This window comes from Dermacentor variabilis, chromosome 8 (genome assembly GCF_050947875.1).
Source record: "Dermacentor variabilis isolate Ectoservices chromosome 8, ASM5094787v1, whole genome shotgun sequence".
Taxonomy (NCBI): Eukaryota; Metazoa; Arthropoda; class Arachnida; order Ixodida; family Ixodidae; genus Dermacentor; species Dermacentor variabilis.
The window spans coordinates 56168830-56192055 of NC_134575.1; the positions used below are offsets into that span (position 1 = coordinate 56168830).

The 23226-nt window shown below is 44.9% G+C and overlaps 1 protein-coding gene across 3 annotated transcripts in view; it reads right to left on the minus strand.

Moving 5' to 3' along the window:
• Positions 1 to 23226, minus strand: part of LOC142591036 (uncharacterized) — a 256522-nt gene that overhangs the window by 189331 nt on the left and 43965 nt on the right. The gene's annotated exons all lie outside the window — the stretch shown is intronic.

Here is a 23226-nt window from a genome sequence, read left to right on the forward strand (position 1 = left end):
TTTGCAGTCACTAAAGCATGCTGTACTCAAGCGAGCAGAAGGCGAACATGGTCATAGCCTTGGGAGCGCCACGGGGCGACAAGAGGAAAGCTGCGAAGGTATACCGAAATGGGCAATGAGGGGGTAGACCTAGAGCGAACACAATTATGAGGAGTTACTTGACGCTGAAAGAAACAGGTAGCTTCAAGAAGATACGGCACAGAAAAGGATACCATCAGTGAAGAGGCGGAACGAGACATTTTGACTTTCATAACTGCAAACACTCATTCCAGCCTGCTTGATGTTAGGGGTCAGATTGGCATTTCAATGTATTCAGTGTCAAGTGTTCTTAGGAAGGCTTAAATGCACCCGTATCAGCGCGCAACTGCATCAAAAGCTGCGAGAAAGACCTTCAATGGCTGCTTGATTTCTCTCACTGCTCACTGCTCAGTGTTACGTGATCGACATCTTGGAAGGCTCACTGGAAGATTTTCGCTGTGATCTGCCTGTTGCATTTTTTAAAGCGAACTTGGTATCAGCACGACGGTGCACCAGCTCACAGCAGTAGACTTACCCGAGCCTTCCTTGACGAATCTTTCAAACACCAGTGGGTCGGGCGACATAGACCAGTGGCATGGCCACGAAGGTCACTGGACTTGACGGATGTTGACTTCTTATTGTGGGGAAATGTGAAAGACCGAGTGTGCTGCAAACCTACACCCACACCAGAAGCTCTAAAGACAGAGATTGCTGAGGCCTGCAGCGAGATAGCGCCTTGCGTCATAAAAAAAGCTACATCGGACGTGCTGGAAAGGTGTCAACACTGTATTATAGCAGACAGCGATTTCTTTGAACACATTCTTTAGGCAGACGTCACAGAGAAAATAAATCTCTACAACCGTTGTCCATGAAAAGAGCCATCTGTGTGAAACTTTTGTACGACGTAGAAAAGGTGCATAAGTAATATAGAATTACAAATTCTCTTCTGACAAATATGCACAGGAAGCTAAAAAGACACCTTCAGTTTTAGTTTACAGTTGTTCCTTTTGTGACAACTAGTGTGAATCAGACGACGTTATTAAACACGCTATATTGCATGCTTGCTTGTTGGGGTCTGTCGCAAAGCTCTGTCCTGAGCAGCACGAAAGGCGCAAAGCGAGCGATGTATTTCACAAAGCACGGTTGAGAGCTCTGTAGCCGTGGTGCATTCAGGAGCGCGGAGTGCGCTGTCACTTGGTATATTTAGAGCTCCGCGGGCATTCGTTTTTCCCGAATAAAAACGACCACGCTAAGTCTATCTCGTTGGAAGTGACTCGGCTGGGCAATATTTGGGAAGCTCCACAACTTTCTTTTTGACGCCTGAACGTTTGAAGCTATATTTAAAGATTGAAATATTGTATCTCGACTAATTACTCAAGAAAGACGAGCAGAAATGGTACCGTAAGTATACATTAAGGCTAAAAACATCAACGCGATTTCTGTTCTGGAGAACGCATAGTTCTGGTAAATCTTGGTACGTGTTAGCTGGGACACCCTGTATATATATTATGACATTTATTTCTCTGCTTTCACTTAATTCATTCTCATGGATGAAGTGTGAATGATGTTCTTAAAGGTGAAAACGTTATAGTTCGACTAGTTGTTCTGGCAGATATTTATATCAGTAACCTCTGGTTTCTCTATAAACGCATATGGCGGCAGGGGCACGAAACGATCTCGAGGAGTTCTTTGACTGACATTTCCCACCCATTTTAATGCGAAAGTGTGGCCCTAGCATTAGAGCAAAGCTACGATTTTTAATACAATGACGTTAGTCAGACGTTTAACGCAACATCCTAGTGCAAAAAGGACGTCCTAGTAGCGCTCTTAGTTAATTATGTCACCAATGTTGAAGACGGTATTCTTGCACTGTATAACAACGCAAGTAACATATGTGCGAATATACAACAGAACCGAAAAAAAACTGAGTGTCCTTCCGCTTTGTGAAGAAAGATGACCAGCGACGCTTTGTAATATGGGCCTCTAAAGGGCCCCTCACAAGGCCCCATAGCAAATTATGGTTATACGGCGGAAGTTTTTATGACTCCTCGAGGAATAGTTCTGTGGGAAACATGTTTGAAATTGGCTCATCAATAGCTGAGAAAAGTAAACCTTGTATAAGATACCATTTCGCCCCATTGGACTTCTGTGTGATCCGCGAAACGCTATGTGGGTCTTTCTTGTTACGCAAATGCGCGTGACATGTAGGCTTGCGATGGACAAGCGTGGACGAAGAAAGTCGAAATAATGCATATTGTGCCGCTAAAATGATTTGTTCAATTCAAGTAAAACTATAACCTGCGTAGAGACGCAAAAAATGTGTTGAAGCATGACGCGTAACAAAATCACACCTCACGTACCGTGGCACACCGTGGTTAACTCCTATGTTCATCCTTGAGAACATCGTTTTTTTCTGCCCTACCCGTGCTTCCTTACGTACTTCTTAATAATGTCTAAAATCAAGAAAGGGGCGTACAGATGGAATAGCACACTGTGGCATAAAGTTTGTAAACAGTGATAAGGTGCCTCAGAAAGGCTGGCGAACGTATCGATAGGACCCATCTTCGTCAAAGGCAGCATCGTCATCCTCGGCATATTGGTTTTAAAGGGTTAGTGCAGTAACGTCACGTGCGGGTGTTTGTTATAAAGCGAGATACTTCAGAGAAAACTTACCAAAAAACATGCGAGCTACACCTCCGATCTGAAAACCTAGACACTCTACACAGGGAAAAATATATTCCCTAAAGGACTAACACTGAAGGCTGTACCACCTCTAGGAACACTCCCACCACACAATCGTGCAAACTGGCAAATAACAATGCACAATGCCTCACTTTGACTTTTGAATGTCCTCAAGGAAGACTGCGAAGAACAAAACAAAAGTTTTAGCCACAGACTTTGGAACGTAGCTCTGATACCGGATGAGAAGAGAGATTGAAAGCATTACGACGAAAAACAGTCTAGAAAATTGGCTCAATAACAAAGGAAAAAAAGCCAGCTTTAATCAAAAAATAACTTTCCAGCCAAACAGCCACCACATGCCGGCAAGGGGAACCTCGAGTTTAGTAGTACCAAACGTGAAGGAAGCTTCCACAAAATTAACCACTCAAATGTTGCAGAGATTTCAAAAACATTAGGTAGAAAAGAAATAGGCGTACTCAGCATGGGCCTGAATTTTTTTCCGGCAAGAAACACAACAAATGAATTTGAGCTTCAGAAGGACCTCTCAGAATTCTACCAACGAATGCCTATAAGACACTTTTTCGCAGACACACCAGACACCGGGACGGCACCACTTTGAGCCGAATACACTTGAACTACCGAGCCAAAGCGAGCCACAGAACTTGACATATACCTCAAAACTGTCACTAAAGAAATTATAAGCAAATCCAAGACATCTAAGCGACCTAAAAAATAACTGCATTGGAGAGTCATATCATTTTAAATCTGAGTTGCCGGAATAACATTGTTATTAAGGAAGCAGATAAGGGTGGAAGTATACTTATTTATATTATACTTATTATTATACCGCTATTATTCCAGGTCGTCGGATAGTATCAAACGGGAACACCCCGACAGAGAGCATCTCCACATTCCTTAACCACTTCCTTGGTGACTTGCCAAAAGCACTTCTGTCATTTGTCTGTCATCTGTTGAGAATTATAGAGAACATTAATACTAAAGGCACACTACCAAACAAAACAATTCTCGCAACACTAGACGTCACGGCCCTGTACAACAACATTCCAATCCCTGATGGTTTATCTTTTGTAAAGGAAACGCTGTCTAAACTCATTGCACAACACATTACTGAAGTTTACTTGTCTCTCCTTGAATTAGTTCTAGCACATAACTACTTCGAATTTGAGGAGAGTTACTCCCTACATAGACATGGTACAAGCATGGGTACGCCTTTTGCACCAACCTGCGCGAACTTATTTATGGGGAATCTAGAAACAGATTTCCTATCGCGCTGCACTGACAAGCTCCACACGTACCTACGACACATATACGACACACTCATGATATGGGAACATGGTCCAGACAGTCTAGATAAATATGTAGCATTTGTAAACTATTTTCACCCAACAATAAAATTCACATCAGAATTCTCAAATGAGCGCATAAACTTTCTGGAGACAACAATATACATTGACAATGGGGGGCTAAAGACAACGCTGAATGGGAAACCTTTCAACTGACAACAGTACCTAGAATATACAAGACACCATCCCAGACATTGCAAACAAGGCACCTTTAATGGCCAAACCACACGGCTACGTCGCATTTGCGTTGAAAACCAAGACTACATAGATACACTCGATCACCTTAAAGAAACCCTATTAAACAGGACCCACCCCAACAGTTACCTTCGAATAGCCTACACCTCTGCAACCAAGCTTGATCGAGCCGTGGTCCTTAAGCTCCGCCCGAGGATCACAAGAATATCAACGCCTCTTCTTACTACTAAATTCTAAAACGCTCTTCCTAACGTGAATTACATCCTCAGTAAATGCTACCCAATTCTCACCAGCAACCAGAAACTTAATAAGATTTTTCCCGACCCGCCCAGAGTAGCTTACAGAGGCAACACTAGGTTTAAATATATTCTTGTGCATGCCAGACTGAAGAAAAAGATGATGTTGGGAACCGGTCCCTTTGGCCGCCCCAGGTGCTCTACATAAAAACATATTCAATCTGCCACTACAGTAAAAAGTACAGCGTCGAATTACGCACACAAGGTAACTTCGGCTTTCACCTGTAGATCAAGCAACGTAGTCTACTGTCTAGAATGGGCCACTTGTAGCAAACAATACCTAGGTGAGACTGAACAACGAATTCATGCAAGACTGAACGGTCACCGCGCGGACACAAAACACAATTTACCTAAAAGAGTAGCCAGCCAGTTTAATGAATATGGTCATATATTGGAGAAAGCAAGGCTCTATATACTACAAATTTTCGTTCACCTCGCGAAAGGAAATATACGGAATCATACCTAATAAGCAAGTTTATTTGCCTACACCCGAAGGAAATAATTTTGGCACGCGTCAACTTAGAATCTTTATTTGCGGTAATATAAATCTGAAATTCTCATATCCACCAAGACACAAAGCACATTATGCCACCACCTAACCCTCATTCTTAACTTCACCTACTCTTCCATTTCGAAAATTTTTTGTGCCTGGTACTAAATTTAATATACTCTTTGAGGTTTTTGTCTTTATATGAACTGTACGACCACCCTTTTCCCATGTAATAGGCACAGAGTTAATCTATACTACAAGATAACATTTAGTTTTCAACTTCAACTAAATCTTCGCCCTAGCGGCCGTGTCGAGAACCAATCGATCTAGGCTGAGCTGCAGGTTCTCATGTTAAAGCGTGCGCTGCAAGATTTACTCGCAATCACAAATCTACGTGATGTCGTCACGCTGAAAGCTCCGAAGAAATGGATGTAGAAATAATTTTGCTGTCTGTCATTATGTCGGGTCATCGCAGTGAAGAGATATCGATTCATTATTTCATAGTGTCTTGAAAGTAGCTGATAACGCACAACGGAGAGTCACATGGCTAAGAAGCTTGTGCATTGGAAAAGAGATGAGTGAGATTCCGTTGGTCTGCTCAAATCATCTCACTTAGGACGACTTTGTTAGTCCCGTCGAGAAGATGAGTGCTTTCTATTTAGATATCTTAAGTGTGTTTAAGCCTCAAGTGGCCTCAATCGCTGACATTGTGAAAGATAAGATTCAGCGATCGCTTGGAATTCCTGAGGTCCAACCTTAATTACCGCGGCCCCAGCCGAAAGCGATGACCTATGCTGCTTTCGCACGCCGTGAAGGTCCCCCTCCTCGACTGCTCCACGGCCATCTAACGCCCCAATTCTGTTGTCCAGCGCCGCCGCCGCCAGCGCGCCCACCCATCGCCCAGCGCACCTACGCGAGAAAGACAGAAATTTGGCGCGCCCCCGGCCACCGCCCGCTCTGCTACCACTGCGGTGAAGCCGGCCATGTATACCACCGATGCCCATACCGCGACCTGGGATTTCGAGGCATCGCCGTCAACGCAGCGCGCCTGAAGGAAGGTAAACGCCCTCGTGACATCGCTGACATCGACAAGCGTCCGGTTCGCCGTCACCAGGCCGCTACTAGTCACCTCAGCGCCGTTCATACACTGGCCCAGCCCGGGGCCGGTTCGTGAGCCCATATCCGGAAAACTAAAGGGAGCAACCGATGGAGGTGCGGTTGCTGTTCGTCGAACTGACGAAGACCCTCCGCCGCCTACGAAGACTACGAAGAGACTACCTCGACGACATAAGGACACGCCACCGTCCCGATGGAAGCAAAGAATACGCAGTCGTAAGACAACCTGACGACGCCACGTACCAGCGACAAGCAACGCGACGCAGCGGGGATCCGACATCAAGGCCTAACTGTAAGCGAACACAAAGAACCACCGACGTCGACTGCTTCTCGGCGGCCACGCAGTCACCGTCTTCCTAAACACAGGAGCCGATCACTCCGTCATGAATGGACCCACCGCCGCCCAGTTGAAGAAAGTTAAGGTTACATGAGAAGGGCCGTATATTCGGACTGCTGGAGGACACCTCATAGCGCCGACTGGAATCTGCGCGGCAAGAATTACCATGCATGACCAGACTTACACTGCCACCTTCGTTATCCTCCAACACTGTTCACGAGACGTCATTCACGGCATGGACTTCCTGAACCAACACGGCACAATCATCGACCTGAAGTCGAAGTCAATAACGCTGTCGGAAGTTCAAGCTATACCTTCGGAGCGCACTCGTAGTCACCACGCCTTGGGTGCGCTCGAAGGTCAATCAGCATTGTTATTTCCTTCGTCAGCGAAGCACCCGCTGACGTAGAAGGCGTCATCGAAGGCGACCAACGTCTACTGCTCGACCGTGAAATTTGCGTCGCAAGAGGGATCGCTCAACTGCGTGGAGGAAACACGAAAGTGTTGCTGACAAACTACAGCGAAGAGTTCAAGCCCATCAACAAAGGCACGACGATCGCATACACCGAGGAAATTCTGGAGACCAGCAATGCGTTTGTCCTCTCGGATTCTGCCGTATCTACCACGATGACCGTAGTTCCTGAGCCAGACTTCGACATAAATCCAAGTGTCCCCTTGATTAAACAGCAACAGCTCAGAAGTCTGCTTCGACGATCCAAAGACTGCTTTTCGACTTCATCAAGAATTCGACAAACACCAGTCGCAAAGCATCGCACAATAACCGAAGAGTGCGCTCGACCACTCCGCATGAGCCCTTACAGAGTTTCGATGAGAGAACGCGAAGTTATAAGACAACAAGTCGACGAAACGCTACGCGACGACATCATCCAGCTATCAAAAAGACCGTGGGCGTCTCCTGTTGTCTTATTTAAGAAAAAGGAAGGAACCGTACGTTTATGTGTCGATTATCGTCGACTGAACAAAATCACGAAGAAGGAAGTCTACCCCCTCACACGGATAGACGACGCATTGTATCGTCTCCTCAACGCTAAGTACTTCTCTTTCATGTTCCTCTAGTCTGGCTATTGGCTAATAGAAGTCAAGAACAGGGTTCGCGAAAGACCGTCTTCATCACGCCAGACCGCCTCTATGAATTGAAGGTTATGCCATTTAGACATTTCTCGACACCTGCAACGTTCGAGCGCGTGATGGACACGGTTTTAGCGGGATTGAACTGGCATACCTGACTTGTTTAGTTGGATGACGTCGTCATCTTCGCCGGAAATTTCGATGAGCACCTTAAGCGGCTTGTGACAGTATTAGAGGTCATCAAGTCATCTGAGCTCACTCTGAAGCCGGAAAAGTGTCACTTCGCTTACGATGAGCTTCTATTCCTAGGCCACGCCATCAGTAAATCTGGAGTCTGCCCCGACCCGCTAAAGACAGCTGCCATCGCAAAGTTCCCGCAGCGCATCGACAAGAAGGCAGTGCGTAGATTCCTTTTCATGTGTGCCTATTATAGGCGCTTCGTCAATACCTTTTGACACACCGCAGAGGCGCTAAGACATCTAACCAAATGTGATGTCGAGTTCAAGTGGGAAACGCCGCAGGCTGACGCATTTCAAGAATTCAAACGACGCATGCAGTCGCCGCCGGTACTGCGCACTTCGACGTGGACGCCGATACCAAAATCCACACTGACGCCAGTAGCTTAGGCCTCGGTGCCGTCTTAGTCCAGATGAAAGATGGACTTGAACGGGTGATATCTTATGCTAGCCAGTCGTTTTGAAAAGCGGAAGGCATTTATTCTATGACCAAAAAGAATGTCTCGCCATAATTTGGGCTGCAGCAGAATTCCGCCCTTATCTATATGGTAGGCCATTCAAAGTCGGTGTGTTGGCTATCTAAATTAAAGGACCCTTCCGGACGGCTGGCGTGGTAGAGCCTCAGACAGCAAGACTATGACTTCACAGAAATCTACAAGTCCGGAAGAAAACATTCTGACGGCGACAGCCTATCACGCGCTCCCATCGATAACCCACCGCAAGACGATGAGGACAACGACACCTTCCTTGGAATAATAAGCGGAGAAGATTTCACTCAACAGCAATGAGCAGACCTGGAGCTTAAAGGCCTCGTCGAGTATTTGCAAGGGAACATCGATGCTGGCCATAGGGCATTTAAGTGTAGATTGCCTTCGTTCACGCTACAAAAGCACCTGCCCGTGAAGTAGAACTTCTTACCAGTCCGCGCCAACTACTTCAGTGTTGTTCCGTTAGTGCTACGCCCAGAATTCCTGCGCGCTATCTATGAGGATCGAACCGCTGGGCACTTCGGATTCTCCCGGACGCTGTCGAGGATACAGGAAAAGTGTTACTGGCCGCGTCTGACCGCCCACGTCGCCCGTTACGTCATGACATGCCGAGACGCATGACACCACCGACAAGGCCAGCAGGATTACTGCATCCGATCGAACCACCTTGCGGACCATTTTAGCGGATCGGGATGGATTTGTTGGACAATTTCCGGCGTCAACATCAGGAAATAAGTGGATCATTGTGGCGACTGACTATCTCACCCGCTTCGCTGAAAGTAAAGCTCTACCGAAAGGAAGCGCAGCCGAAGTGGCAAACGTTTTCGTTGAGAACGTCGTACTGCGACATGGTGTCCCAGAAGGTCTCATCACCGATGACGAACGGCCTTTACAGCAGAGCTAAGCCAAGCCATTCTGCAATACTGCCAGACAAGCCACAGGAGAACAACTGCCTGCCACCCGCAGACGAATATTCTCACGGAGCACCAGAACAAAACCCTCGCTGACATGGTAGTAATGTAAGTCGACGTCGAACACAAGACGTGGGATGTCGTTCTGCGGTACGTAACCTTCGCTTACAACACGGCGGTTCAAGATACAACACAGATCACGCCGTTTAAGCTGGTTTACGGAAGAAACCCGACGACGACGCTCGACGCCATGCTGCCGCACTTCCCTGGCGAAGAAATTATTGACGTCGGTGCCTATCTCCGGCGCACCGAAGAAGCCCGACAGCTCGCCCGCCTATAGATCAAGAACCACTAGCGTACCGACAGCCGACACTACAACCACCGACGACGCTCCGCCGAGTGCCAGCCCGGCGACCGTGTTTGGGTTTCGACCCCGATATGCCGACGAGGACTCAGTGAGAAACTATTGCGACGCTAGTTCGGACCCTACAAGGTGACCCGACGTATTTGTGCACTGGACTATGAGGTCGTGCCAGACGGCATTTCGCAGTCACAGCGACGCCGCGCACAATGTGGTCCCCGTAGTGCGTGTTGAACTGTTTTACGCAGGCTGACGAACTTCCTTATTTAGTTCTTTCTTTGCTGCGGGTGTTTTTTATTACTTTCGTTTGTTTGCAGCATTGAGTCGATGCTTTTTAGGAGGGGGTTATTGGCACGTGTACTTGCCTATCTTTATGAAGCGACCACGGTTCACCACCTAACAAAAGTTATCGCACAGCGGAGGACGTGTCCGCATGTATGGGAAGTTTCTGGAATGCTATCGATGGTTCCATCCGCTTTCTGTGTCGGAACATTGTGTTATCTGATTGCATGTGCGCCTGATGCGAATAATGTAGAACTTTGTGGAAGGCACGCTGGTCCTAGCGATTACTCTGAAATATTCGACGACTGATGCATAAAACAGACTCGCTTGTGCCGCTGATCAGATTTTGACCATCGCTGACTGTGTTGGTCGTTGTCGCCGTACTTTAAGTGTAGGTTGTTTTTGTGGGCACAGATTCGCCCAATAAAAGTTACTTTGAGCACTCGTTCCGCTCGTACATGTTTTTCCGCAGCTCCGGATTTTCGCCCTGTTTGCTGGTTTTTCTCCCCGCTACTGGAACTCTGTTGTTTATGGACCTCTTTGCCGGTTCGTAATTACTACTGGTGCCTATCTAAAAACGTCTGTCATCTACACCCTCCTGCTGCGTCGTCCAACTCGAGTTCTTACGCGGCTTCACGAGTCCGAGTACCCCCGCGTCACTCGCCGCGTTGGTGCGGAGTATCGAAGCTGCTGTCCGCTGCGTCGAAAGAGCGGAACATTACCGATGGAACTGATATTGAAGTCAGGAGCGTCTCCTTCATGGGGATAAGTGCGACGTGCGAAGGCGGTACCCTTAGGATGGATACCACCAACATGGAGCAGAACAGCCCTGCTGTCGTGGCGCACACCTCGGCCAAGAGAACGACGGAAGCTACTCGCCTTCCATCGGATGAAAATATAGCTCCAGCAGCCCTGAAAAGACCTCGCTCATCAGAAGGCCTGCCTGCACGACCGACACGCACGTCTCAGGAGTCGCCAACGACATCATGGTACACAGTGGTTATCAAGCCTCGTGCTAGATATGACATGTCCACTCTGCACAACCGTATCATTCAAGCGGCCCTGGACGCCTGCCTCGAGACTTTGGGTTACCACATTGGGTTACATTGGGTTACCAAAGTTGATCGGGTAGGTGAGCTAGTTCGAGCCCTCTTACCTCAGCAAAACAGTCCGATGCGCGAACCATTTGACCATAGTCTACCCATTGACCCAGGTAGGTGGGAAATAGTTAGAAGGAAACACAGACACTTACATAGATACAAGCCTAGGTTGTTAGATAGCACCAGGAAGGTATGTGAAGTACAACAAGAATGAGAATGGAATAAAATGAAACTGGCATATGCCTACCACAACATTTACATGGCGGGAGATATTGCTGAAAGCACCTTTACAACCCGGTTTGGATTTTTTTTTAATTTCTCTAAATGTTCTTGTGCCTAAAGAGTGCCTAAAGAGGACATTTCAACGGTTTACTGACGCTGTAAATTATCGGCTTTCATTCGTGTTCGCTAATATAAATGAATTACTGGTTGCCAACGCATCACAAGAAACTCATCTTGAACACATTTGGCTGCTCTACAACGGACTTGAATAGAATGACCTAGTAATCAATTTGGCCAAGTACCAGTTCGGCTTAACATTTCTGGATATTCTAGGCCACAATAAGAAGAGTTACGGCATCAAAGTTTGCTTGTCAATCTGGAAACCTTTGGAAGTCTTCCTTACTTCATAGAATATTATTATGTTTCATTGGCTCAAGAAATATCGACAGACTTTTACCGGTACCTGTGCCACAAGGCTTAAACACAAGAAGACCTACAAAGAATTTGTGGTATCAACTCCAGCCTGGACCGATGTGGCAGAAATGGTTTTGGTGGCCATAAAGGCTCTACTCACTGAAGGAATACTTCTCACGCACCTGAAGTAAGGTGCCCCACAAGTCTTGGGGTGGCCGTTCCTGGTATAGCTAATGGAGCAGTTCTTCAGCAGTTCAGTGATCGCGCCTGAAAACCGTTGAGATGCTTCTCAAATAAACTCATGGGCTCGGAGATGCACTGCGGTGTTTCTTTTTTATTAAAAGCCTCTTGCATCTTACCTCTTCATTCACGTTTGAAATTAGGTTGAAGCACGCATATGACGTGGACACAGAAAGGAAGTAGACAGGACCGCGCTTGTTTCAACTCGCCATGTTATTACCTCTTCATGAGCACTTCCACTATTTTCTCACAGGATGTTGCTTCACCCTATTCAGCGAACATACGGCACTCATCAGTGCGCTAGGCTCTGGTTTAATGAACTATTTCACCACCGGAGATCAGGCAGTTGGCTTGTTTTGGTGAGCCTTCATTGCAAATTGAGCACGCTAAAAGGACAATGAAAAACGTGAGAGATTAAATCAAGTCGAAATATTGAAAACTGTACCAGTGCTAAAAGAACCGGCATACGCAAACATCGGTGATGAAGAATTGCAGCGCTTACGCTCGAGAACGACGAGTTTGCACTATCAAGATCTTTCCTTGCCCCGTGAAACCATGTTGAGAAGGCGGCATAAATAATTTGGATGGTCCTCGTCACCATGTTGACTGCACTAGTCAAACTTTTGGTCGGTCGCCACTCACGTTCCTAAAATGTCGACTGCGTTCACTCCAGGAGTACACGTGCCCTTCCGCATTTATCTCGTTACCTGCTGAATCGTACGTACAAACAGAAAAACGCTGTGATGTTGAACACGTTCGTAACATGTGCATTTCCAACAACCATTTCGTTTTTTTTTCTTTGCCGCCTTCATAGGAAGCGGTCCTAACACAATAGTAAAAGGTGCACTCACAGAATTAATTGCAGCATTGTTGGTCGTTTGGACATACAATCGAGAGACGGCAGATGGTACGTGAAGCCATTTCAAGTAGACATCACGAGCACTCTACCTGTGCCAGAGATCCCCGACAATTGACACAAAATCGAAAGTTGCCGAACGACTGGCGACCGGGAAGCATTCCCCAGAGACATCGTATCGCACGTAATAAAGCACTGCGCTTGTCCACCTGAAAGCACAGGTGTTAGCAAACCGTATAAGCGGAGTCGAAGGGATTCTCTGTAAATAGATTGATGAAGTCGCTGTCCGCTGCTGAGAACCACAGAGTATTTGGGGGTCGGCGGCTTTCTTGTGGCTTCTCTTTGTACGCGGCTTCGGGTGGGCTAGCAGCTTCGCCGAAAATAAGAGCCTTTTGCTGCTGCTCGGAAGTGTGTTATGCAGCGCGGTAACTGGCGACGTCCTCACCTCCACAAATGCGCGAGGCACAGTTACCAGTGTGCATTGTGCACCCGGATGACATGCTTCTCGTCGGATCTATGCAGTCAGCTTCAGACACTCCCCCGTCAACGTCGTTGCATTTCTGCGGCAGTCTACGCAGACGCATAATTTGGTGCTAATACAAGTGAAACAATAAGTGGCGCGCAACTACTGCTGCTGTGTTTTTTTATTAAGATCCCGAGGCAGCCAGGCTTCGCAGGCTAAAACGACGTGGAGGAGGAACCACGTGGTGCAACATGCGTCATTACCACAAGCCGCCAAACAACGAAGCCCAGAGAACGGCAGAATGGCGCCGTCTCGTGGTAGATGCTCTATAAATAGCGTTCCCTATCGTGACGCCATTTCCGTGACGTTTGAGACGCGAGAATCTACATGCGACGCCTGGTTTACAGCGCTTTCGTGCAAGTGGTGCCATCTCGTGCGTAAGGGAGAAAACTAGTGTGGACCTTAAGGGACGTGAATTTCGCGTGATACGTACGCGACGTAATTCGTGGTGGGACCGATCATCAAGCACTTTTATGTTGCAAATCGGAAATGACCAGCGTGACCAACGTACCTTTATTGTATAGAATTCGTGCGAACGATGCCCCCGAAGGTTAACAGAGGCAGGGAATGTGCAGTCCTAAACAGAAGAGCGTAGCAGGCAAGCCTTGCACTGTACCTAGAGAAATTATATATATTTATAGGCATACAAGGCGACACGGCGAAAAGTACGTCGGAATCACGAGGAAGTCTTGTGCTTCTACCACACGCCAGCAGACTAGCCATGGCCTGCGGTATCGGACGCTGTGCGCTAGTGTGAACAAAAAAATATAGCCATTTCGCCCAAATCTTGAATCACCGACAGCGACAAATCGTTTAGCAGGGCGCTTGAACACCCGAAACTGTTTTCTAACCATACTCGGGATCTGCTAACTGCCACATACGTGGCTACGCAAACATGCTTGGCATCCATAAAGATCCAGTGGTGATTTACTGATAAATACGAGAAAAATGAATTGTGATTCCGTCGGAACTAACGCAAGTACCTGACCCATACTTTAAACCGTGTTCATCACATTGCAAACTGTTGCTCATGTGCTCATTACCTTCTTTTCAACAAAAGTTGCGAAAACGAGCTTGCGATACTTTTTACGCCCCCCTATAATATATCACTTATTCGCCTTTGAGAAAGCATTTCTGCGTTGCAGAAAAAAGCTACCTCGTTGAATACTAGAAAGAAAGGGTTCAGACCTCTGTTCTCGAAATGTGGCGTAACTGCCTAATATTTCTGTACACAGTTGTGACAACAACTATGGAAACCAGTTTGAAAATTTGCCCGTTGCTAGGCATGATGGAATCCATCATCCATCACTGTGGTGGATTATGGTAATAGCATGCTTGGTTAAGGGCAGCATGCTAAGTGACTGGCATCTTGCTGGGTGGTGGGCAGCATGCTCGGTGTCATGCTGGATATGACAGGCTGGAACATCAGTGGTAATGCTCCACTAAGTGGCCTATATTATTGTATGTGCTATGTGCAGTGCTTGTGCAATACAGCATCTCGTCTGCTCAAAGCTCCATAGAGGTGGGCTGTATGGGACGGTGGAATATCGTGAGCATTTATTGAGAGAACAAGAAGCAAGAGAACAACGACAACTGTCCCGTAGCATGCTGAGAAAAAAATTGCATAGAAGTAATTCTATACCGCTTAAAAGTGTTGTACTGAGAGAATAATTCATAACCTGGAATGCACATACAGGAACTAGAGATTGCCAGTTAGGCTCTGTGAAAACTACGCATTGTAATTTAAAGATATCTCTACCCACCTACACTTACAATCTTGTGACAGACTTTTCACATATTATTAAAGTATCTATGCTTTAGACTCACTCTACAAGGCCTATTTATCGTTACAGTTTCATATTTAGTGTACTGCACAAAACAATGTGCTGGATTTGCTTTAATGTGTACCTTCATAAAAATAAATATATTTTCCCAGTGAGATATATTTTTTTCCTTATTTACAGAAATCTTCCACGCCTGAATTGCAATGAAGTGTTTAGTGAAATTGCTGTACATATAATCACTCAAAACAATGCCTTTATAGAAATGGAACATAATGATTTGTTTTTTCTCTAATCTATATACTGCAACTTGTCTACGGACAGTTACATTCCAACTACATAAGAATGCTACTGAGATATCTGGGTCATCCTCCATCGCAGCCAATAGACCAAAAATAATTCAAAATGTAGCATACTCGTATAGTTGTGATCAATGACCTACAATACAAAACAATAAAATCTTCTATACTCTACATTATGTCCGAATATTCATTGATAATACTTTGTAGTTTTGGCACCTATGTGCAATAACCGAGTTGAAAAATACATCAGATAATTTACACTAGAGTGCGTTTTCGGATATGGGTGCGATTTTTCTGGAGTACCGATCCTGTTGTTTACAGTGAGCCCACCCTGGTGTGTTCAACGTAATGTGTTTTTGTGCTAGCCTGGTGCTTTCTGTATCCTGGTGTGACGTCTTCTTTTTCGTGCCTCCTGATGTGTTTGTAATGTTCTAGCAGTCATCAAATATCCATATAGGCAAAAGCCTGGATCATATTACTTCAGTTTCATGCTGCTCTATGCCTATTTACTATGGCGGCCAATTAGTTTATGCTTTTCTGGAGATTACAACTCACTGTATTATATGAGAAAAAGGAGCAGCGGAAATATTCATTTATTTAGTATAATAAATGAAAATTGATTTTTCTAGCGAAACATGAGCACTAAAATCGAAGTGCACCAAAATTCGTCGCACGCGCTTTGTTGCCTTGTAACCAATTAATTTGTCAAGCCAAAATGCTACGGCTGAGTTGCTTAGCTTCTTTATTGTTGACTAAATGGAACCTCAGCCTGATGACTAGTAGAAGCTTGTAATGAAACTTGGAGTTCTTGTGAAAGCTCTCAGTCCACACCCAGTTGCGCCCTGTGATCCTCGCGGGAGATGCGGCACTGCCGGTAAAGTTAATTTTTGACATCACTGGAAATTCTTTTGTAGCAAGGCTGTCATCTATAGCTCGAATCCTGCCTATTTTGCATCCGTCGACAGAGAAACCATTCCATGAATTTTGAGGCGAAAAGTGTCTACCTTCTTTGGAATCTCACGTACAACCCACAGCACGGCATTTTTTCAATAAAGAAAAAGCACACAACAAACATGCAGACTGCATGATTCATGATTAGGCACGTAACAAGTAGTGCGTAGCACCCCTTGCATGTGTTCCCAGCAAAGCTGCTACATATGCGGCCGCGGCAACACCAGTGCACGAAGTGGTGAGTGACGCCACTAGCCCGTTAGCAATGGCAAACGCGTAGCGCTCCTGGCATACGCTTTTCGATTGAGGGTGCCTAGGCTGCCGCGGTGCTGGCAGCCAACACTATCTTTCCTAGATAAAATATAAAAAGCAGTTTGGAGGTTGCTCCTCATTGCTTCGCTGATCAACCATCTTCATAGAGCGCATTGGCTTAAGTTTTTCTCGAAATCAGTAAAAACTTTTTCATCTAGTAAGTATACCGCATTGCCAGTTTTTGCCAATAAGTACTGTTAATAAAAGAAGCATGTCTAACTCTGCAAGAAATGTAACCGGAGAGAGCAGGTGCGCGTAGTGGCATTAGCGTAAGGGCTGAAAATATATTGCACGTAGTGGCATTAGCGTAAGGGCTGAAAATATATTACTATGGCACTCCTCTGCTTGAAAGTAATCTTTAAAGACGATGTACAAGCAACACGTAGGCAATTTCTGCGAGACCAAGCAGAGTATTTAGGAATGTGCAGAAAGAGCTACAGGTTGTTCCAGCCAACAAAGAAAGCTCTCCCACTTTGTGCATCTGATCACAGTGTGAGCAGTTTTGATAGCGAAAATACAGCTTGTACCTCTATAACACTTAACTGAAGCTATGAGGCAATCATTACATAAATCATAAACACAGAGGTACGTGAACTTGGACATGATAAGATGCACAAAGAAACGCGAACACAAAGAAGAGACACATAGACAAGACGTTTGCTAGACATCAACTGAAGGGTTTAATGACGAAGAAAGAGCAATGCACATACTTGCGCATTAAAATACTAGAAGAAGCGGAAGGTGCAGGGGTAACTGCAAAGAATACAAGCACCGCTTGAAATACCCTTTTTCCTTGGCATGTAAGGCTAGGGAAAGCCGCTGCGGTTGCTCAGTGGCTACGGTGTTGGTCAGCTAAGCAGAAGTTTGCGGTATAGAATGCCGGCCACAGCGGCCGCATTTCGATGGGAGCGAAATGCGAAAACACCCGTGTACTTAGATTTAGGGGCACGTTAGAGAACCCCAGGTGGTCAAAATTTCCGGAGTCCTCCACTTCGGCGTGCCTCATATTCATAGAGTGGTTTTGGCTCGTAAAAGTCTGTAATTTAATTTTTAAATGATGCTAGGGAAGGAATGCTCACACATCTATCAGTTTTGTTGCTAATGCACAAGGCGTCGAAGATATTTCTAGCTCGCTCGTTGGAGCATTCACCAGAACCAGGTGCCTTAAATTAGTACATGCATGAGTACTGCCGGAAGTGATCTACCGAATGCTCACCCTCCTTCAATGCTTTCATTGGCGCATTAGCCGGCCAGGCTAAGTGACACTTCCCATTTAAAACTGGGATCAAGCACACCACACCCACTCAGCGCTCCTCGAAACGTGTAGTGTGCTTTGTTGTGCAGCCAGCCTTGGCAGCACAATTCACAATATTGCACATGTGTGCAAGCTTACCGGGCACATAAAAAACGACTGGGATACCTCATTTCCCAGCCAGCTTCTTGATACTGTAGGACAGGTCGTAAATATATGACAAAAATACAAGCCACGTCCTTTTGGTTTCAGTATTATTGTGGTATGCCTGGCTCCTCAAATTCACTTCTTTCGTCAGGCTTCTCGATATCGAAGCGAACAATTCTGCGGGAACGCCTGCACTGCTCAGGCGATCAACTTGGAAGCTTAAGGCTGCATGCAACGTGATGTTCACTAGAGTTATTGATAGTTTTTCGCGGTGCCCCTTTTGAAGATCTTGTGATGGCCGAAATTCTCGCTAATGACTAATTTCCTGGACCGTGGATGATATCTTCCGCACACCATACCACCTTGAAAAATGTTACTGATATCGAGAAAATGGAGGTGTCCCTCTTCAGACAACTGAAATGTGACTTTGAGCCCTTTGCCGGAAGAATGAAAAACACGAAGCAGTTGGTTCACAGGCTCTTCCAAATGCTCTGCCGACACATCCTTTAGTATAACTGAGTAATCATCAACAAATCTGAAAATGTTAACGCCTTAGCTGCGTATGCTGTGTCAAGGGATGTGGAAATGCGTTTGTCACAAGAGAATAAGACATAACCTGAAAAAGGAGCAGTACATGATCCTGTAAAAATCCCTTCCGTTTGAAGGACAGTGGTGCGATTAAAAGCGACTGCCGTAGAGCAAGGTTAAATTTATAAAAACTCTTTAAAGTTCTCGATGTTCTAACTAGCAGAGTTTTCAAACCCAACAGAAACAAAATCATCTATGCATTACAGACAACACAAAATGTTGGCTTTGCGGAATGGAATATAAACAGAAAGCTTTACTACATCAGTAGAAAAAAGTAAATAGCAGCTGCACTAGATACTCATGCTTGGAAAGATAGCTCAGGACACTCTCCAAATTGGGCATGACTTAACAGTCATACACTTGAAGCAATCTCAGATACCCTTGCAATAATTTAGAGAAAGTGCATTGCCGTAAATCTTTCTGAATCACAAAGAGCCCTGAATGACATCCCATTTTTCTGCATTTCTCTGAGGAGAGACATCGAGGCGCTTCCTTCTTTTGCAACGCCTAGTGCCTTGCCGGTGCTTTGCAAGTTCACCTTAATTCTTTCCCTGACCACTTGACCATTATGAAATTTTATGATACTCCTTGATGAATTTTTTTCAGAAGACTACCTTAGGAAGGGCCGTGACTCTAGCCTCTTCGTGACACACGGGTAGCGCTAATTTACTTTCCTTCAAAAATTTACTGGTGTGCCAAACATGAAAACTGGCATTACTATGCACTTTTCTAGACATAAGACAGTCAACGCCTTTGAAGCCATTCTTCATTCGTCAACGCTCTGTTTTGAGAAAAACAAACTTAGCACTACTTTTGTCTGACGAAGTGGGGAGATTCGTAGTACTTCCCAAAGTGGTCTTCTGAGAAACAGCTCAACAAGCAATATCAAAGTATTTCCTGCCCGTCAAGTGCTCACCGAAAGAATTAAGGAAGAAAACTTTGGCTCTGTATGATGACATGAACTTTCAAAACCTCAACAATACCACAGGTGGTGCAAAAAGGGATCTCCTGAATATATTTCTCTCTGTAAAAGCACACAAAGAGGAGATGCCCATAAGGGGAATTGTGACTGAAAAAGAGACATGGCAAGGCACCTCCTATATGTTTTTACAAAACTCTTCAAAAAGCTTTCTTTGTGCTATCTGCATAATGTGCCTAGCATGAGCGTTCTAGTCTTTTCACATTTAGACATATGTAGAACCAGCTACCTGATAAAATGCTTACTACGCCTGATCATGCTTATTTGTGCAGTGCTGTGGAACAATACATTATTGATACAATAAATATTGCCGCACTCGAAGTACCAGGAAAGATGCTTGTTCTACAATTGTGCCCTTTCTTTCGGCTGATTTTGGAATTGCTTGTTATATTTTGTGGGTGCATGCTCCCGTATTCAATAGTCTTGCAAAGTTTAAGGGATCAATAAATGTGATAAACTAAATCTAAGTGCAAGAGCTTTCTTTACCTATGGCTCCTATAGAAATGCGACTGCCATGACTGGCAATTTCAAGTCCTCAGTTTATGTTAGCAGCAGAATGCTATAGCCGCCATGGTGGTGAACTATTTGAACAATTTTGTTGGCTACAAATTACTTTTCTTTACTTGCCTGCATATAGGTAAAACTTGGAATAACTGTGTCATTGCAAAAGAGCAGTTTGTGGCCCTTTATGGAATCAACGGCATATTATGCATAGTTGAAATGCAGAAATTTCTTTTAAAATCCTAAGGCGATATGTTCTTGGAAGTATTATGGTACTCCATTACTTATAAACGTAGTAATCACAGAGCATATAGTTATATGGGTTTTGACATTAAAAAATGTGATCAAAAACTTATTAGAAACATGTAAGCCGCCGATTTCTCTGCATACATGATTTCCTGTGGACGTGGAAGAATCATTTGTACTTAAAAGATCCGAACATTTAAACAGTTTTGCGAAATAATTTTTTATCGTTACGTCGGTTGACTGGCAGCGAGGCTGCTGGTATACCTAGTTCAGAAGTAGAGTCAACAGCATTGGGAGTATGATGTCTGCTTTCCACATAGCCTACTTAGAATGTGTTATTTATGCGTAATTTTTACCAGATATTTTTATCATTAGAAATAGCTGGGTAGATGGATTTTCAAACGCATTTAGTCATGGTCATACGTGAAACACATCATGCGTACAACCTAATTATTCATCTTCTCACTTTCATCCTACGCGGTTTTTGAACGCAAGATTTCTATAAACAGATAAAAAGCAACTACCTCTTCAAATATTGATCGCAAAAGCCGCCTTCTTGCATTATATCTCGTAAAGATGGTCCATTATCTTGTTATAGGTTGGCGCACTGACGCTGAATTGAGTTTTTCATGGCGTCCTGCGCTACTCAACTGGAACTCATAGATACTTTTCTTTGTTCGTCAAGACACAACAATATTTATTAAATTGGTGACGATATCAACTGAAGCTTGCTTTTGGAAAGGAGTGGCTTAAGGTAAACTTTTATAAAATTCTACCGTGGTCTGAAAGTGCATTCAGGAATGCAGTTTTAGCCACTTTTTTCGCTTTATGCTGAAATGCATTGAAAACAGTGGGTATTTCTTGTGAATGAGGTATCGCAAAGAAAAAAAATGTATGTTTAGAAGAAAATGTCTTGACGATGCGTTAGTAAAGCGATGATTACTCTGGTTTTAGAGAATAGCATCTGTCAATACTTTTCCGTTCAAGGCCTAACTTCTCCCACCCCATAAAATTTAAGAACCGACAAACATCATTGGCAAACTTTTCAAAATCCATGGGCACTGGCCCCTTACCATACACGATACAAGCCAGTGTGGCGCTGGTTGCTGGGACTCTTCCTTCTGAGGCGCTGGATAGTGCCCGAGCAAACGCTTACTATTTGAGTAGGAGTTGAATTATGAGCAGATTACAGATATAACACCACCCATAATCACTGCGACCGAAAGAAGAAGTAAACGAGCACCGCCGGGACAGAAAACGTGCCTGATATTGACCTCGGACCCCGACAATTGAAATTCGACACTCTAGCAGTGCGATGCTGAAAAAAAATTTTCACTCACTAAAAAAATTACAGATTTCTCAGAACACGAAACAGATATAACGTGGGGCGGCTCACCTCACGCCGGGCAGTCGAAAGCGTCTTTCGGCGGGAGCCGGCCGGACTCGAGCCTGCTCATTACAGGGCCCAAGTCCGGCCTTCGAGCACACGCCAAAGTTATGCATTGCATGGCCCAAGGCATTCTGTGCTAAGCTGAAATGACACGTGGTCGTTTCGCATTATTGGTCATGATACAGTCGTCGCTGCTATCGCACTCGTGCTAGTCATGATACAGTGCTCGATTTTCCAATGTCTTTTTCACAGGCTCGTTTTGTAATTGTAGTCATGACGCCAAAATCACACCCTCGTCGTCGTACAGATGGGGTCACGTTATTGTCGTTTCGTAGCTTAGAAATACCAACCTTATCAACCTCTATTCGTCATACTACTATCATTACAGCAGTGCCGTCATACTCGTCGTCATCACATTGTCGACACGCCGGCATAATTTTATCAATGTCACTCCATCACTTAATTCTAATCAAGCTGTGGCTATTCAATCTTGATTATGACGCCATTGTGCTGCCACTTCTTCATAGAGTGGTCGTGATGCATTTTTTTTCGTGTCATTATTGACCAACTGTCGGAGTCGCAGCGTGGCCTTCTCGGTTTCCTTGTCCCGTTCTTGTCATACCGTCATCGCCAAGCCATCCTCGTAACGCGGTCGTCATCCCGCTATCGTGTTGACACAGCCGTCTTCGTACAATCAAGATCAAGCCATCATCGCCATACGCTCGCAGTCACGCCTTTATTGTCAACCTAACCACGCTACGCTGTCGTCGTGCTACCACAGTGAATTCATAAGTGTCATTTCATTGCATTCATGTTCTCGTTGGCTTACTGCCCTGAGCTGCAAAAGAGTACTTCATACCATCAGGTTACGTTCATCAGGTTACCATCAGGTTACGTCCCATAACTTATGCGTACGTATTTGTACTTCCAGAGTGGGACATACTATTCTTTTGGGCGTTAGTGCTGGTAGTGCGCTGTAGCGGCTGGTTGCAGGAATGAGTCAGTTAGCTTGTTTTGTGGTAAATAGCTTGAGACATTTGCCACCTTCCATGAAAGCATTGCATGCATATTATCAACATGAAAGTTCGAGCCTAGAAAAGCATTTATAAAACATTTGCAACACACTACTCATAACCGTATCATTCTTTCATCAATGACGGAGTATTTCTTGTCGATAATACAAGCAATGAGAGAAGCCTACGTAGCCTTAACTACGTAGGCTTCTCTTAACTTACAACTTACAACTTTGCTTACAACTTACAACTTTGCAAACCCTAACACTGGAACTTACAAAGATGTTGAATATGACTCCGCTTGTTATATTATGAAATATTTTTATAAGACGCTTTCTTCAAAGAATAGCAAATTCACTAAGCTTAGTAGATGTAACCTTCAGTTCTTTCTCACTTTTGTTTAGCGCTGTCATTCATTCATGTCTTTTTACGCGGCTTGTGTTCCCAGCCAATTTCGTCTACAATTGAACAGTCCTACGCGTTCCGCGTTCTTTGTGCAAGCTATTTCTTGAAATAGCAGAAGTTACGTGATGCCAGGACAATC